Source organism: Orbicella franksi, chromosome 2 (assembly GCF_964199315.1).
Source record: "Orbicella franksi chromosome 2, jaOrbFran1.1, whole genome shotgun sequence".
NCBI lineage: Eukaryota > Metazoa > Cnidaria > Anthozoa > Scleractinia > Merulinidae > Orbicella > Orbicella franksi.
Window position 1 is genome coordinate 11179187 of NC_138146.1, and position 17484 is coordinate 11196670.

Consider the following 17484-nt stretch of genomic DNA (forward strand, 5'->3'; position numbering starts at 1 on the left):
TATCAAGACTAATAAAGAGAATAATGGCTTTTTGACTAAATGTATTTAATAAGCAAAACAAAACGCTCTTCACTTTTCTAAGAGCCTTATATGTACACCATAGGTTGGTTTTCTCGACTTATTGAGGAAAGTCGCGCTAGAACGACGCCATTTACATCTCCTCGCTACGATTGCCAACAATCGTCAAAATCAAATGTGATCTCAAAGTTAAAAAACAAAAAATGCTGACGTAGCTCGTATAGTCTTGATGCTAAATTTGAGAGATTATATGAAATATATTGTCCTCTAAAATAACTAAAGATAAGACATCTTTTACAGTTTGTTCGAAAATTAGGTAGGTTTTACAATTCACATTATAAAAAGGTAAATATGTTTATCTTTAAGAAAAGTGAGATGATTTACTGTTATATGTCATAAGATTGCTAGATAAGTATACTGACTTGAAGTCTACAGTGTACCGAGACGTTTGGCTTATTCATCACTGACTGGAGATTCTAGAAATAAAATGCAAATGTACTGCTAAGTGTTCTTTCCAACTGTAATCAAACATTTACATTAGATTTAAAAACACTGCCGTAAAAGGCTCTATATCATCACTAACGGAAACATAATAATCAACGTAATGTCATGTTGTGTAATGTCCACACTACTTCTGTGAATGTGATCTAGTGATACGCGTGTTAGGACCACTTTGAGCTCGAACACTTGCGCGGGTTTTTTTTGGCTCTGGCGGAGGTGTTCCAGCATTCACTTGATGACTTCTTTTGGTTCCGACCTTAGAGTGCATAGACTGTTCGGTAAACTCGACTTGATCTTCAGCCGTTTTTCTGCTTCTTGTTGACATTGTTTCTCTGGACTCGTTTGTTGTGCTTCTTTTGAGTTCACGCTTTGCTGAAGGTTTCTTCGAACAATTGTCCGGTCGGACTTCTTTTTTCTCTTCCAAAGAAGCGTCATCTCCCTCAGAGTCGGCTTTGTGCGCGGAATTGCCTCTTGTCCGTCTAGCTGACCTTGCTCCGGGTGGATGTTTCATCTTATTTGTTGTTACTTCTTTCTTCAGCTCTTTGACTTCCTCTTTTCCACTGTTTTTTCGTCCAGTACTTCGGGCTAAGTTATCATTTTCAACAACGTTATTTTTGTTTGCTTGCTTCCTACTTGTACGAGTGGATCTATTTTCTGGCAAAAGATCTGCAGCTTCATCGAGGGTTTCTTCACGGCCAGTGCTTCGAGTAGGCTTGGTCTTCCCTAAAACTTGAGCGCGTTCATTGTTGGTCTTAGCTGCACGTCGAGTCCGCCTTGTTGCTGGATTATTCCCAGTTTCTTCAATAAAGTTACAATTTACCACTTCCGCTTCTAAATCAGCAATTTCAGCTCTTTGGTTTCGGGTCCTTCTTGTCTTAATTGGCGGTGCCATGGTATTGAGCGAATTTCCATTGGCTTTAGTGTTACGTGTTGCTCTTTTTCTTTCACGTTTCGGTTCTGGTGTCTTTACAGGAGCTTTCTGTGAGTCACCAGTATTAGTACTGTCTTCAATAACACTTTCATTTTTCTTGCTCCTCGTTTCCAAATACTTTTCTGCTACTTTCTCTTCCACAGGTGTCTCTGCTGGGGTTTTACAACGGTTTCCGCGTCGAGAACTTCTTATGGGTGCGTTTGATTGCTTTCTGGTCTTAGACGCATTTCCATTTTTTCTTTCTTCACTTGAGGCCTTCTCAGCTTCTTCAATCAACGAAGACGAGGTAGTGATCTCAGTAGCATCATCAAATGATGGCAAGGGAGATTGAACTTCAGCGATAGGATCCAGTTTGGTCCGTTTGAACACAAATGGCTTTGGCGTGTCCTGTATGACTGCTGCTGTTTTCTTTTGACTTTTCGCAGCTGTGTTCTTTTGGCCTGCTTTTGAATTGGAGCGAGCCTCAGTTTTACCTTCATTTTGCTGTTTGACTGTGGCACGTGTGCGGCGAACTCTTTTAGACACTGGTTCAACTGAATCCTCGGGAGCCTTGCGCTTCGATCGTGTTGTTCTCGGTAAAGTTTCGAAAACAATGTTTCCTGATCGCTCAGCTGTCGTTGCTTCGGTCTTTGAAGAAGTTGGCTTAATGACTGGTACAGAGCGCTTCTTATCCGTTCTTTCTCGTGCTGCCGACTGGGCTGTATCTTGGGAAGAATCTTGCACTGGTGAAGCGAAAATTTCTGTACTAAAGTATTCTTCAGGATCCACATGCCTTTGGCAAATTTTAGGTGTTTTCATGAGCGTTTTAAGTCCAACAAAATGAGGACTGGCTAGGCTCTTCTCTAGCTGCATCATCGACTTTATACCGTCAAGTTTGGGGCTCTCTCCAGTTGATTCATTCTCGGCATCTGGTGTTCTTAGCAGTCTCGCAACTCCTTGCAAACCTTCACTTTTGCGCGAGTAGCGTTTGGGTTGTGGTTTGGGCGATGCAAACATGTTTGGAACGAAAAAATCTTCCACACTTTCTGCGGAGTTGCTTTCTTTTGGAGACTTCATTAATCGCGTTAGTCCTCGCAGACCTGGACTTTTTCGGTCTTCAGTTGGGCTTCCAGTGCTTTTTCGTAAAACTACTTTTGTTTCAACTGAAAAACGCATGGATGGAGTCCTACTTGGTGCTATAGGCTGCACAATCGCCAGTTCAAGGTCAGAGCATTCACTATTCTGGATACATGGCTGAGTCTTGGCGGATCGAAGAGATGGAGCGCGAGAGGGTTGAACTGGAGTTACAACCTGGACTGTGACGGTATCTTCGGCTGAATTACGAAGAGATGGCGTCTTATTTGGTTTCAATACTTCTCTAATCTCAATCATTGCTCTCGGAGTGACTGCATACTTAGAAGTTTGCTTTCTTCCTGATCTCAAAGAAGGTGTGCAGGAACTCTTGATGGGTGATAATATTCCAATATGGGTAGTATCTTTTTCAGAACTTCTCAAAGAAGGCGTTTTTGTAGGTGCCAAGGATTCTGTCATGTGTAGCTCGGATTTATCAGGGCTTACTGCCTCAGCCTTAACTTGCAGTGTGTCAAGAGATGCAACTTCCCTAATTTCCACCATGGCTTCCTCATTTGTGGACGGCATAGACCTCATTGAGGTTCTTCTGTAACAATCACTCCCTGCATTGGCCGATGGCGGTGTTGCGAACATTTCAGGAACTCCTTGGAGGTTTTCAACAGGCATACCACGTTTGCGTGGACCAATAGTTGCTTTCGCTAGACTAGATAACCAGTTGCCTGAATGTTTTTCCCCGGAAAAACTGTTGCTAGTCATCTGAACTGCAGGTGGCGTCGTAAACATTTGTGATAACCCTTCCAAGTTCTCAACAGACATGGCACGCGTTTTCACTCCGTTCGTAGCTCGTGCAAGGCTAGACATCCAGCAGTTCTTTTTAGCCTTTTCACCAGTAACAGGGAGAGAAGGCATTCCTCCGCTGTCGGTTAACTTGTTGCTTTTCGTTTGAGGAGTGCTCTTTCTAGCAAGGCTTGTGCTATTTCGTCTATCCTTGAGTTGAACACCATTAACTTGTACTCTTGCAATTTCTGTGAAAATGTAAGTAGGATAGTGGAAAATATTCCTCGTCAACTACGTTGAGACGTAAGGAGGTTGTATTAAACAGAAAACACTCGCAACTTATGGTAATCTTTGCAAAGGATTGATTTTTTAAAATTGGGGATTTTCGTTAAAAGATCGAAGCCACTTTTTGCGTGCACATCAGCAGCACCAAGACAGAGATGCCATTCAATATTCTCAATCATTTACATGGCGGTCAAATTAGAAGATCGTTATATTAAATAAATATACATTTATATAGCGCCATTTTCCACTAATTGTCCATGGCGCTTTACAATACTTTAAAATTAAAATCCTAATTCTTTAAAAACCTAAAATCCTAAATCCTAAAAGTTAAAATCCTAAGAATTAAATACGCTATATAATACAATTAGGCTACAAATAAAAAGTAAAAACTACAAATCAAATGCACGCTTAAAAAGATAAATCTTAAGATTAGCCTTAAAAACTACCTCTGATGATGAAAGTCTGGTCTGGAGGGGTAGTTTATTCCAGAGCCTTGGTGCCGCCACGGAAAAAGCCCTTTCACCATAAGGGTTAATGCCGCGATATTCACGAGATATTCGATATTCACGAGAAAGCAATAACTTAGTTACATGTAATTAAAGGTTACATTGTCCAATCCATACCTGGATTTTTAACGGCCGTTTCAGTAATCTTGGCAGATGGAATGACCTACAAAATCAAATTAATCAATGTCACCTCGACATGTACAAAAAAGAAGCTAACTAAAGTTTAGTTCTTTTTATGGCTTTTGTATAGTTGTATCTCAAACTATTGCACATTTCTAAGGAAAACTCACTGCAGGTTAAAAAGGCCTCTAGCATGTATTATAACGTTCAAAAGACAATGTAGTTTTTCGTCTTTTAGGGAATTTTGTATTTTCCATTTGTGTCTTGACTTCATTGAAGAAAATGGCAGAAACTTTCGGTGTTTTGTTCCGACCTTGTGTTCATTAAAATTTCCAGTCCGTTTACTTTTCACAAGAATTCCGAAAGTAATGAAGTCGTCACTCCTGAAAGCTGAAACCTGTACTTTTAGTTCTCTAAGTCGATTTATAGCGATAAGTATGATACCACAAGAACAGCATTTTTGTTTGCATTAAATAAAAGTATTTTTTTGTTGCTGTAGATCAGTATTTGTTCGTTTAGTTAGTTTTCTTTGGGTTTGTACAATACTATGGTATACAGTATGTTTTGCCTTTTGTTGAAGGTACTTTTGACGTCGTTGCTTCGTCTAGAACTGTTACTCGTACGGATGAAAACCTACCTTCGAATATCCTTTCGCCATATTTCTGAGCTTACACGAAGATCCTCGAGATACTCTCCTTTCTTCAGCCACCGTTTTTTTATGTCTTTTGACAATTTCTGCATAGGTGGGTTTTCTTGTCACGGTTTTCTGTGGAACTGTAATCACAGTCGATTTTCCGCGAACAGCTCTCAGCATGTGCTTTGAGTGGATCTGTTTTCGAAGGGGGGTTGCCATGCGATGACGTGTTGTACGTAGTCTGGTACCCGCGGCAATAGCCTTTCTGAGAGGAGTCTTCAGCGCTCGTCTTACAGGAGCCACGTCTAATTCTTCATCTGTTTCATTCACTGCTATAGAAGGGGAAGGTTTCAGCCTCTTTGGCTCATTATCGTTTGTGCTAGATTCAGTGCTCTTCCTCTTTAAAGACCGTCCTGTCTGCTTCAGTGATACTGCTTCTTCAAGCTGCCTCCTCAATGGGGTCGGTAGGCTCTTCTTTGCTTTCTGCAGCTGTACCCCTCGTTTAATCTCCTCCTTCAGTGGAGTCGGTAGGCGTCTCTTGGTTTGCCTCAAGGTTACTGCACTTCTGATTTCTTTCTTCAGTGGAGTCGGTAGACTCTTTTTGGTTGGCCTCAACTGTTTTCCTTTGATAATCTCAATTTGTACCTCCAATGGCATGGTTTGCTTCGTCTTTCTAAGTTTTGGGCGCCGCTTGATTTCATTCTGAAGCAACGAATTCATGCTTTTCTTGGTCTTTCGCAACTTTGGCTTGGCCTGAATGGCTTCTTGTATTGCAGTTGACAGTTTCTTTTTGGTGACCCTTAAAGTAACGCCATTCTCTATTTCCTTTCTGATCGGAGTTTTTAATTTCTTTTTTATCCCTCGCAGAGTGATTCCTTCTGTTATTTCCTTTTTAAGGGGTGTGGCCATCTTCCTTTTTGTCTGTAGAAGGCTGGTTCCGTCATTAATTTCTCTCTTTAAGGGTGTGGCTAACCTCTTTTTTGTTTCTCGGAGTCTGATCCCTTCTGAGATCTCTTTCTTCAAGGGAGTAGCCATTTTTTTCTTTGTCTCCTGAAGCTTGATTCCTTCTTCAATATCTTTTCTAAGAGGTGTGGCCATCTTCCTTTTTGTTTGTCGAAGTTTTGTTCCATCAATTATCTCTTTTTGTAAGGGTGTGGCCAACCTCTTTTTGGTTCCTTGGAGTCTGATCCCCTCTGAGATATCTTTCTTCAGGGGAGTAGCCATTCTCTCCTTTGTCTCCTGAAGCTTGATTCCCTCTTCAACATCTTTTCTAAGAAGTGTTGCCATGGTCCTCTTTGTTTGTCTAAGTCTGATTCCGTTTGCGATCTCTCTTCTTTAAGGGGTAACCATCTTTTTCTTAATCTTCTGCAATTTCACTCCTTCTTGAATTTCTTTACAGAGGGGAGTTGCTAATCTGGTTGGCTTGTCTTTCCCAATTGCCATTTCTCTGTCTACATCTTCCTCATCAGAAGTATAGTCATCACTATCTAAGATTGTCTCATCCATGTTTTGCTCGACAGTATGGCTCAGACTAGCAGTCTTAGAATGAGGTGTTACTTTTGACTGTACTTCATCAACTGATCGGAACTCAAGCAAACTGGGACTATTTCCTGCCAGCCTCATTGACGATCGTCTGCTCGTCTGGGGCGTGTCTGTTTCCAGGGCAGCTTGATTTGGTCCAGTATCTCCATCATTTTCCTCCTCCAGGGATGATGACGATTGTCCACATTCCTTAGGTGTGGTATAGTCCTGAGAAACACTATCTTTCTTAGCGGACACACAATTCTTTTCCGCCAATCTGGATGAGGATCGTCTACTATGTTTGGGTGTCGCACTCTTTGGGGTAGCTTGGTTTGATGGAAATTGTTTAAGGACTTCAGGCGTGTCTTTAAGGATGGCTTCCATTGCAACAGATTCAGTTATCTCTCTTTCCACTTTATTTGAGGAGCTTGTGCATTTTTCTGGTGTGGGACTCTTCGGGATTACGTCTTCCTTTTCAGTAAACTCCAGAATCATTTTATCAACCTGTGGGAAGGATTGTCCATGCCCTTTAGGACTACCATACTGTTGAGAACTTAATTCATGGATATTAACCTCATGGCTGCCTTGACCTCGCTCTAATGACTCCAGTTTTGAGGAACATTGCGCTTGTGTTTTTGGCGTTTCATTCTTAGCGGAATCTGGGCTATCATCTTCTTCTGTTATAGATTCCGTCTGTGGCGAAGCAGTAACTGATCTTCGTTTCTTGGAAGACGAACACAGCTGGATGAGGGAATGGTTACTAGCATTGGATGCTCTCCTTGGTGTAGCTCCACGTCTTACTGGCGTAGCTGGGGGCAATTCTTTGTCAAATTGTTCAGGGCTCAGAACTGGTCCAAACGAGACTCGTTTAGAACTCCTTTTGGGCTTGCGGTCTCCTGCTAGAGACTTTCTTTTTTCCCTGACAAGTTCTGCACTTTTGCCATTTTTCTCTTGCGCTTCACAATTTACAGCAATAATAGAAAACGGTGTTTTATCAGCCCCTGGGGATGCTAAAGCCTCTTCCTCTTCTTGTAAAGGCATAGAGTGTCTGCGAAGCCTGTGGATGTTTTCTTTTAAACTCCCTCCTGTAGGTGGAGTTCTTGGGCTGCCTTTAGGTGTGGGCATTTTGGAGGTTTTGTTCTCTCGTGGTGTGTTTCCTGTGCTGCTGGAACGGCGGTGTCGAGTCTGAAATTAAGGAGCAGATGAACTTCATTGCTAATTATCCTATTTCTAAGTGTTATCTGTTGTGTCTTTTTAGACTAGTCTGGTATGTTTATTTATCAATGAGAATTCAGGGGTGTAAACGGCGTTTTTATGAGTAGTGAACCCACAAAAACCAACAGCAACCAAAACCTCCTATTGAGGTTGAGGGGCCTTTTAATTAGAATTGTCTCCATGATTCGATTCCTAAATTTTCTCATTACTGTCAATTTGCAGATTTAGCCAACCCTAAAAGCAGAGCTCCTGATTGCAATAATTAACCATGTTGGAAAAAGAGGATTTGTTTTTCTTTGATCAGAAACTTAAAAAATGATCAATTGTGAGCATGTAATTGTTCAGCATGTGGTTTCACTATTTTTTCTAGTTAAGGTGGGGGGTACACATGAAAGCACACCATTTTTTCAAACCTTTTTCACAGCTAAGATTTAATTCCAAACCACGGCAAAGTATATATTTCTGGAAAGGTTAAGGTCATTCCACTGAAATAGAACCTGCACTGAGATTTTTGTGAAACTTTGCCTATTGATTGTTTATATTATAGGAACTTAAATTTTGAAATAAAAATGAGGGGTCCCCATGTTTGTTTAGGAGCAACAGCACCTTGTTTATACCCAATAAATCGATATAAGAGCACCACGATTGTAGTCACGATTGTTTGCTAAATTCACGTTTCTGATGATTTTGTTTTGTTCTACACTGAGAATTTGTCCATATTTATTTTACACAGAGAAATTTATTACTCAATTCAAAACAACAGAAAAAAAAAAATGATAGGTCACCATGCTCATTTGTGAGAAAATGATGATTTACCTCTATGGCGAGGTCCAGCCGTGAAGAAAAAGCCGCCATTTTTTAATGTGCGCGCTAATCACACGTAAAATTATGTGCAGGAGGGATGTGCAATGCAATACTAGGGAATGACCTTAAAGACCAAAGATTATTAAAAAATATTTTGTACCCTAGAACTGTATTGTAACCTGACACTGGCTGATTAAATCTGCCACCTGCTGAGGAATGCCAGGGCTTACTTGAGAAAAGATAACTCCCACAAGAATTGATCAAAATGAATAATTTCTACATTCTTTAAAAGCAATCTCGTTCTTGATCTTACACGGTGGGGCTCAGGAGTTAAAGGGCAAGTGTTGAGTTTGTTTTCCCTGGGCACGTAACCTCCACTTGCGACAAATGTGGTTAAAACTAAAGAAAAATTGGCTATGGCCTACCTTGGGTAACTTTTCTTTAGCTTGCTTCTGAACTGGAGAGGAAAATTCAAATCTGAATGATCGATCACTTATTGTAAAAACATCTAGATGCTGGACTTCCACTTGGCTTATTGGTTTTCCGTTCACAAGAGTTTGGTTACAGGAACTCAGATTGATAAGCTTAATCTGTCAGGAAGGAAAAAATTGAAGCATGATCAGCAACAGCCACACTGCAAACTGTTCAGTGTTGATATTGAGTCCCCTGAAAACAAGAATTGTATTATTAAAGGGACACTGTCACCATTTTTAGCATGATTTTGGAATCTCAAAAACATATATCGATTTTTGGAAACCGAACAATAATGGTTTTATTCTGTAGAGCAATATTCAACAAATGATTAGAACCAGCAACCCATTAGGAAGTGAGGATGGCTAACAATGGCAAGGATGGAAACGGATTGTGATATGGATTTTTGAAAAAGTGTCAGGATGTCAGTTTTTCAAAGGTTCAAGTTTGGCCTGAAAATTGTTGAAATTTTGCAAAAATGTTGCTGCAGTGTGGATTTTCTTCACGAAATTGCTTTTAATCATTTAGTTAGAGCTAATTAAGTTCTTGTTACATAAATTTAGGGACCATTTTGTGAATTTATGACAGTTTTAAGCAAATATATATATATCGTGACAGCGTCCCTTTAATTAATCTGGTATTATGACGAAAATGGCATCTTTCCCATCTAAGCCATTTTATAACATAGACAAGTAGTCTGTTCGAGAAGAAAAATGCTGTTTACTATTTTCGAATATCTCTTTTCAATCCAGAGATATTCAAGTTTTTAAATATTGAAAGTAGCCAAGTGATGATATAATAAACTCAACCAAATTTCAATCAAATATGATGAAGAAAGATATCTCAGCCAATTTGTATCAGAAATGTTTGATTCTTTGCATTAGATTCTTCTAAATGTGCTCCACGATATGAGCTTAACAGTTTTCTTACCATGGCAAGATACTAAACTTTTCTGGCCACCTTTAGCATTCCATTTTGATATTTGCCAATGGTACCTCATCTGTATGATCCAGCCAGCATATAAATACATATATTTTAGGTCAGGTTTGTGGCACTGTTTAAAGCTTTTTGAGCTGAAAATCACTAAAACATTGAAATCAAACGGGCAGCGACTGGAAAAGAGTGAGTTGCCACGGGAACAGAATTTGTTATGGCTGTAGCTGTGTTGCCTGTAGAACTATTAGCCCACCAAGTTTCAATATTCTCTGCTGCAAATCAACCAAGCTGTCTCTATTTATATACTTGATATATAATACTGCATTGAGTGTATGACATCATCAGTCATTTCATTTGCATATTTTACACATTTTTCAAACTTAGATATCTCTGAAACTAATCCAGATATTTGCAATCAGTAAAAGACATTTTTATTCTTTTGAGGAATTCTATGTGATACACCTAAAAAATCAAGGGGTAAAAATTTAATCATAGTAGCACTTTAAAGGAGCTCAGTCATGGTATTTTGAGTTATTTTGGCCACATACAAAATTACCTTTAAATGGTAGGAAACCTGAAAATAACAGATTAATACGATAGAAAAACGCCATAGAGATAATGATAAATCACAAGGAACAAGGATGGCCATGGCTGGAGAAGATTGACACAGATTACAAACAATGAATTTGTAAAATTGAGGTTAAACTTTTCAATATGCGCAAACAGTGACTGAACTCCTTTAACTTTACTGAATTTTTCCTGAAACTTTGATTTATAAGATGCATTTGTCTGGGAGCAGAGTTAAATGATAAAGGATCATACAGTGTATTTAGTTACATTGGGATCTAATGTGAGCACTACTGTGGTGGCCTAGGACTGCCATAACAAAAACCCACTGTCTTAACAAGTTTCAAGTGTAAATTTATGGTTGTGCTATTTACTTTTTTGGTTGTATTTTTTATGCTTCTTTTACTGCCATTTTGCTTTTTTTTATCACAAAAATATCTCAAACTAAAATCAAAAGTATATACTACGATTATCAGTTGAGTAAGGCAGGACGAAGGTTTGGTCACCAACTTTTCACTTAAAAATCGCGTTGTTGTCACGAGCAACTGGCTCTGTATCCATTGGCAACTTGTCGACCTTTGACATCATTGGCAGCAAAGTGCACGAAATTGTAGGCGACATGACAGGCGACCAACGGCTGTTGATATTGTTACCAACGGAAACGAGGAAAGTTGCCCTTGACAACACCATAATTTTAAGGCCAAAACTTCGTAACCAAACTTCCCTCATGCCTTACTCAACTGATAATTGTCGTAATCAAGAAACTGATTTAAATCAAAAGAAAAGATGTCAAGAAACAAAATAAAAAAATGATTTTGAAAATGAAAGTAATTTCAAAGGAAACCAAAATTTGCGGCGAAATAAATTTAAACTAATTTAGAAAAATGAAAAAGTTATTGTAAATGAAATTAAAAGCAAAATTGTCCATAGCCTATCGTTGCCACAAGAAAAGAAAAAAAAAAATGGTCATGGCCTATCGCTGCCACAACAAACAAACAAACAAACAAAAAAATGTGTGGCCAATCATTGCCAATTTAGACCAGAATGCATGTTGGTGTATTTACCAAGGTCAAAGGCCAACATGGCTTTCGAAGGTCAAAATGGAACAAATTTAAAGACAAAATGAAAGAAATAACTGTGCGTAGGAAGAAAAGGGAAGAAGGACTCTGCCAAGTCAGCCAAAGGCATTTCTTGCAAAGCTCAGAAGTACTTTCAAGTTGGAGCATGCGAGTTTGTGTCTTTCAAAGATTTTGATGCACTCTCCAGTGATAACATTGCAGGTGACAGGCCTACACAACTCCTATCCCCATGTAATAGCTGCTTTAAAAGTTTTGCTCAAACGAGTATATCTTTTAAGGATCTGCCCTTTTTACTTGCCCTTGATCTGCCCTTTTGTTTATTGTTTCACTACCGATCAGATACGAGATGAAACCGCAAAGGGTAACTGCCAAACCGCAACATGGATTAGTCACTAAACAACACACTGGCTTTTTCTTCCAGGACAAATCTTCAATTTTACCGTTTTCAAATACTGAAATAATTATTGTTCTTTTTTTACTTTTGTTTAAGCCATTTATTTATAATAAAAAGAGCATTGTAAGTAAGCCAACCATAATTTAATTAGTGTGATTGTACTGTAGTTTATATGTATTGTAACTAGTGCATGTATAAATAGTGTAAGTATAAGTAGTGTAAGTAGCAGGTACAGTGTAAGTGTAAATGTAAGTATAATGTTAGTACTGCAAGTAGTGCAAGTGTTTGTCCTGTAAATAAAATTGCATTAATAAAAAACAAAAAACAAAACAAAACAAACAAACAAACAAAAAAAGCAAAGCGATGATATGAACGATATATTACGGAAAAAGCAATAATTTTTATTGAATCAAGCAGACAGGATCAGACATGACTAGACAGCATGTCTGAGAGCAAGAAAAGGAGCCAATCACAAGTGATGCTCACTGGTGTTTGTTTCACGTGCAGTTCAAAAGGTCATACTAGTTGGCCGTGATTGGTGGTTTTCGATCCTTTTTTTGTTGCTAAGAAACCTTCACCCAGCAAATAAGGTAAACTTGTAACGGGATGTTACTAAAACTTGTAACAGGAAACAGGGAACAGGAGTCTGGGAACAGGTTGTTTCAATTACATTGACTCCTGCATTGTGTCATGCAACAGGGTTGACAAATTATTTGATGTATAACTTTACGGGTCTATAAAAAGATAACCAATAAGAATACAGGAAAACCCTGACACCCTTTGAGAGATTGATGCTTCCTGATTAACACTGTGCAGTTAACTGCTGACTGCTTGCGTTTGATACCCGATCAATTCGGCCGAATAACAGTCCGTCGTTTTCCGTTTTCCAGCTTCTTTCTTCTCAACAAATTAAAGGCACGACCAAAGCAGTAGATATTTTTTCCGAATTCTACAGTTTATAACCTTTCTACTGATATATAGTTTGTGGTAGTTTCCTGAAAAACAACGCTGGTACAATTTTTTTTTCTGAGGGGCACCTGCGAAGGTATTGTGTAACCTTAAGCTTTACTTTATGTGTTGCATTTACTTGACAAGCGCCCGATTTCATCCCGATCGATCCTGATTATTGAAAGTACTAATCAGTCTTCATCGATATATAAAGTGGAACGTTTCAGTCATTTTGATTGCAAAAACCTACGAAAGTCTCTAATAATTATGAGGGGGACCTGTAAAGCATTGCTCGCCGTCAAAATTGTTTGTATGGAAAATAAGCAGAAACAATATTCAATCGATTTGAGCTACAGAAAGCCCTTCCCATTATATAAGCCTTTATATTTAAAAGCTCACCTTTTTGTCGTTATCAACTTTTACGACGGCGTGTTCCAATGAAACGTTGGGAAGTTGTATTCTTATGTCACACTCGGGTTTTCTGTGGCAAGGGAAATGATTCAACAACTTGTGAGGTTAAAGTTTTAAAACAATGCGTTTTCCCTTTTACATGCAACGACTACGGGTATAAACTTTACAAGGAATGGTTAAGCTTAAGCTTAATATGCAGGCTTTTTCTTATATACTGAGGTTTCTTACCTTCCAAATAAGCATTCGTTTGTTCTCAAAGGAAATTGCGGGCCATCGCCCCCATTCCTTTTGATAACCACGATCTTACCAATAAGATCATTCATGATTGCGAATACCACGCGCAAAGTGTTGAATTTTTCAATACCGAACTAAAACAACGGAGGAATGTCATTAGATCGAACGCGCGAAATGTTAACGATAAAATGAAATACCAACGGATTTTCTGAGGTATTTGATTTTTCCGCCACGACCTGGTCTCCGCTGTTCATTGGACAAAATAAGCACGTGATATAACACCAATCAACGGCCTTCATTACCGAACAATTACCGATCATGAACGGTTTTTGCCGAAGGGCGACACGACACAGTCAACTGCCATTTGTTGTGACGAAAGCGCTGAAGACGAAAAGAAATTTCTTTTTGGTGCTCTTGGATTGGGGGTATCATCCGCGGCCAAGACCTGAGTCCCTTTGCGGAGTATGTGCTCAGTTATGGAATCCGGTACCAGCACCTCTCAAACAACTGAGACAGGTGAGGCATTTCTGACAGGATCAGAGCAGGGTCCCGTTTCTTAGCGTTGCACTTTCGTCCTGCGTGGCAGACATGTCTAACACCTTTTGACCAATTGTATGTGTTGTTGTTTCTTCCAATGAAAATGCGTTGTGACCGTGTCCTCTGAGGTTATTTTACTAGGGGACGGGACGGTGTTTGCCAGGTGAAAGCTCGAAACCTATCGATTGTGACTTTTATCGTGAGGGTGTTTTCCCGGATCTTTCTGCAGGTTCCGAAACACATTTTACAGCTGCCTTTGAAGCTTAATATTGTCGGTAAGAAGCTTTGTGATGTGTACAGTATGGGGCCCAGTTCTCGGCCACAAAAAACGTAAACTTGTATTTCTTACCTTGGAATAGCCGTAAGGACTTAAAATTTCACGGATAACTAGCTTCAGCATTCAGTGTACACATGTAGAGCTATCGACTGCTCAACGCTGTTTTCTCCCGAATAATAACGAAAATGGAGGCTTCGTTCGTGGGCCCAGTTATCGGTCAGCGGGCCCAGTTCTCGGCCACAACAGAGTGCATGCGATTCCTCAGAATAAAGAACGCTTTATTACCATTTTTTGTTGTTAAATCACTTATAAGGCTTGTGTTTTGATATTTCGATCACAAATTATCCTTAAAGAGCACTGTTTCATGTTAGAAAAGGAAGTTTTTTTGCACGCCTAGTTTTTCTCTTAAGTGCAGTCAAGCGAGGCTAAAAAGAGTTGGGTATTTAAAACGGGGTTAAGTCAGAGCTCATAGTTTTCAGCATGCCACCCCATTACAGCTTTATTTTTACAACTGACTTGACACGAATACTCCACACAAAACTATGAGCACTTTTAGTGTTGGCGAGCAGGGTGGCCGAGAATAGGCAAATACGCAAAAGTACTAAGGAAATATTGAGGAGTGAATTTAGGTCAAAGAATTAAACACACCAGGAAAAGTTTATATTTAACAGATAGCTTTATCACTCTACATTCTTTATGCCAAGAATTGGCTCATTTGGACTTTCTAGACGGACAAAATATAAACTTGAATTAAACCATGTAATTCAAGTAGCCGTAAACAAACATGTTTTCGGGGAAACCAAATTCACCTACCTTCGCGTCATCTTGACGTGCTCACAGAAAAATTCGGCAGGATGAAACAAAACTTGGCAGAACAGACGACAAGGAATCAAGCTACCTTTGGAAACAATTGCTTTTTATTCAGATTCATTTGTGGCGCGAAAAATAAACGCTGAACAAAAAGTGGCCGAGAACTGGGCCCGGCTGAGAACTGGGCCCCACACTGCAGTGTATTGTATTATGTTGTTTGTAGTAATGGAGTGAGTAACTTCAAATGGCTCAAGTTTATGAAGCCATTTCGACATGTTCATCAGCAATCTAAGTATTGTTGATCGTGTTGCTTTCAAGCGGCACGAACTAAGCTGGTACTAGTTTGTGTAGTCCACACTGTTGTGTTTTGCATTTTGCAATTAAGATCTGCCTCCGGCAAGGGCATAAAGAAATGCTGTCATGCCGACAGAGCAAATTTTCACTCAGCTTATTACCACCTTCGCCACATGGCACTATCGCCAAATGGCACCAAATATATATACAGCTTAGTTGGATAGAAAATGCTAAAGAGCAAAGCAAAAACAGTAGTTTCGAAATAAAGTGCAGGATTGCAAGGATTGAAATTGGTCACAGTTCAAGAAATTTGAGTTTAGTTCAGGATGTCAAGAAATTGAGTTTACCATTCTTTTGACAGTTCGAACTTTCGAGCCTTTATTTTGTGTGATATTTCTTTGCTTCTATCAGTATTGGGAATGATTTCTACCGATTTTAAAGTAAGCTTAAAGTAATCTCCTGGGCACAATCATGAAAACAAATGTACAATACATTTCCCTGAATGTTCGCTACCAAGCACAGTCTCTAAATTAAAATAAATTAAAATAGGTCACCATGCTTGCTAAAGAGATATGATATACCAGTCTTACCCTATTTTGCCAGGTCTTATAAATAGTACTATCCATGTATTTTGTCACTCCACATTACATTTTGCGGTGGCTGGAAGGTACAGTTTTTTTTTTATGAACTTTGATAGGCGTACATGACATTTTGAGCACAAGGAACAACATAATAAACAACTTATGCAAAAGAATCTAAAATAATCCAAATGACATACAATCAAAGCATTCCTCAAGTTATTGGATTTTAAGGTCTTAATTTATGTCCACGAGTGATCATTTTGTTTTTGATGCTATTGAATAAGTGTAATAAGTGTAAAGGTCAGGGTTGTTTGTCCTTCTTTGCTTCTTTTCCTCTTTTGTTGACTGGCTACCTTTAAGCTGTTTGTTATGAAGCAATGTTTTGTAGACACGCAGTGTATATAGTCATCATGTGAGGCTTCTTCAAGAAGTGCTCGCCTAGGTTTCCTTTTCTATGTGGCTGGTCCAATTAGTACATAATAGGGATGCATGCCAATGCCTTGTCATGTCTTCATTAGGTGACATTGCCATTATCTCTTTGTGTCAGTTCTTGTGTGAGGAACATTGCCATTCTTGTTATCTTCTGGAGAATTTATTCATGTTTTTGGATACTTGGGTTTTTTTGTTTTTTTTGTTTTTTTTTTTAATGTAAAAACAATTAAAGAAGGGGAAAACGGTTTGTTTATCTACTTGTATTTTTGTTCTCAATGATGTCTTTTATCACTTGGTAAATATGATGTAGTTCGCACCAGCTAAACTTTGCCTCTAGAGATTCAGTCTGTTCTGTTTTGGTGTCATTGTCAGGTGAAATAGACTTACGAAACCTAGGTCTTGATAAGATAGTCATACTCTTGCAGTTGTTTCTGATTGAATTTTGTTTTCTTTTAAATTTCCCTTTTCTGAGGAACAGCTTTTAATCTTCAAGGCTGTATGTTTTTTTAAAACAGTCAGTCTAACTTAAAATATAATTGCATTTGTGTGATTTTGTGTTTAATAATAATGCTTTGAATTTCTGTTTTTGCAGTAATGGATGATCATCATGGGTTGGATGAGGGAAAACATACACAAACTGAAGAAAGTCTTAGTAGAGAAGGGACTAGGGATGGTGAGCATCAGCTGTTACTATGATATGTATAAGTTGCCATGTGTTGATAACTTTTTTAGAGTTGTGTCTCGCCAAAATAATTCATTTTTTTGTTACCTGTACGTAAATGGGTCTTAATTGTAATGGCAGCACTTTCTCAAGAATTTTAGGGCTTATGTCCTAACTTAAATTGTGCTTCAATATCTGGTTAGCTTATGAGTTTATTCTTGTACACTAAGTACTCCAACAATACTAAGAAGAACATTGCAAACCAAATGTGTTAGAGAAAGCCAACTTATAGTTTTGGCTATGATTTTTCAAAACACATCTTCTTTGAACCTGGATAAATTAGCCAGTTTCTAATTTTAATTCCTTTTCATCCCTGCTATGAAGGCTTAAAATTTAGCAGAGAGAGTGTTCAGTAGATGGAGTTTCAAAATCTTAAGGAAGAAGTGATTGTACAGTTCCACTTTAATGC

At 38.8% G+C, this 17484-nt stretch overlaps 1 protein-coding gene and 1 pseudogene across 6 annotated transcripts in view; one reads left to right on the forward strand and one right to left on the reverse strand.

The window, feature by feature from the left end:
* Positions 1-28: 28 nt before the first annotated feature.
* Positions 29-13680, reverse strand: LOC145479956 (uncharacterized; annotated as a pseudogene). The gene is made up of 6 exons (XR_014048489.1): positions 13418-13680; positions 13178-13259; positions 8809-8973; positions 4847-7549; positions 4207-4252; positions 29-3546 (listed from the first exon to the last, which is right to left on the reverse strand). The product of XR_014048489.1 is annotated as an uncharacterized LOC145479956 (transcript).
* Positions 13681-13859: 179 nt separating this feature from the next.
* Positions 13860-17484, forward strand: part of LOC145479955 (tudor domain-containing 6-like) — a 129938-nt gene continuing 126313 nt past the window's right edge. The window contains exons 1-2 of one of the 5 annotated variants that reach the window (XM_081458433.1): positions 13860-13939; positions 16947-17027. The gene's annotated coding sequence lies outside the window, so the exon portion shown is untranslated. Of the gene's footprint in view, positions 17028-17484 lie in introns of all 5 variants that reach the window. The other 4 variants (XM_081458429.1, XM_081458431.1, XM_081458428.1 and 1 more) reach the window with 4 other exon arrangements.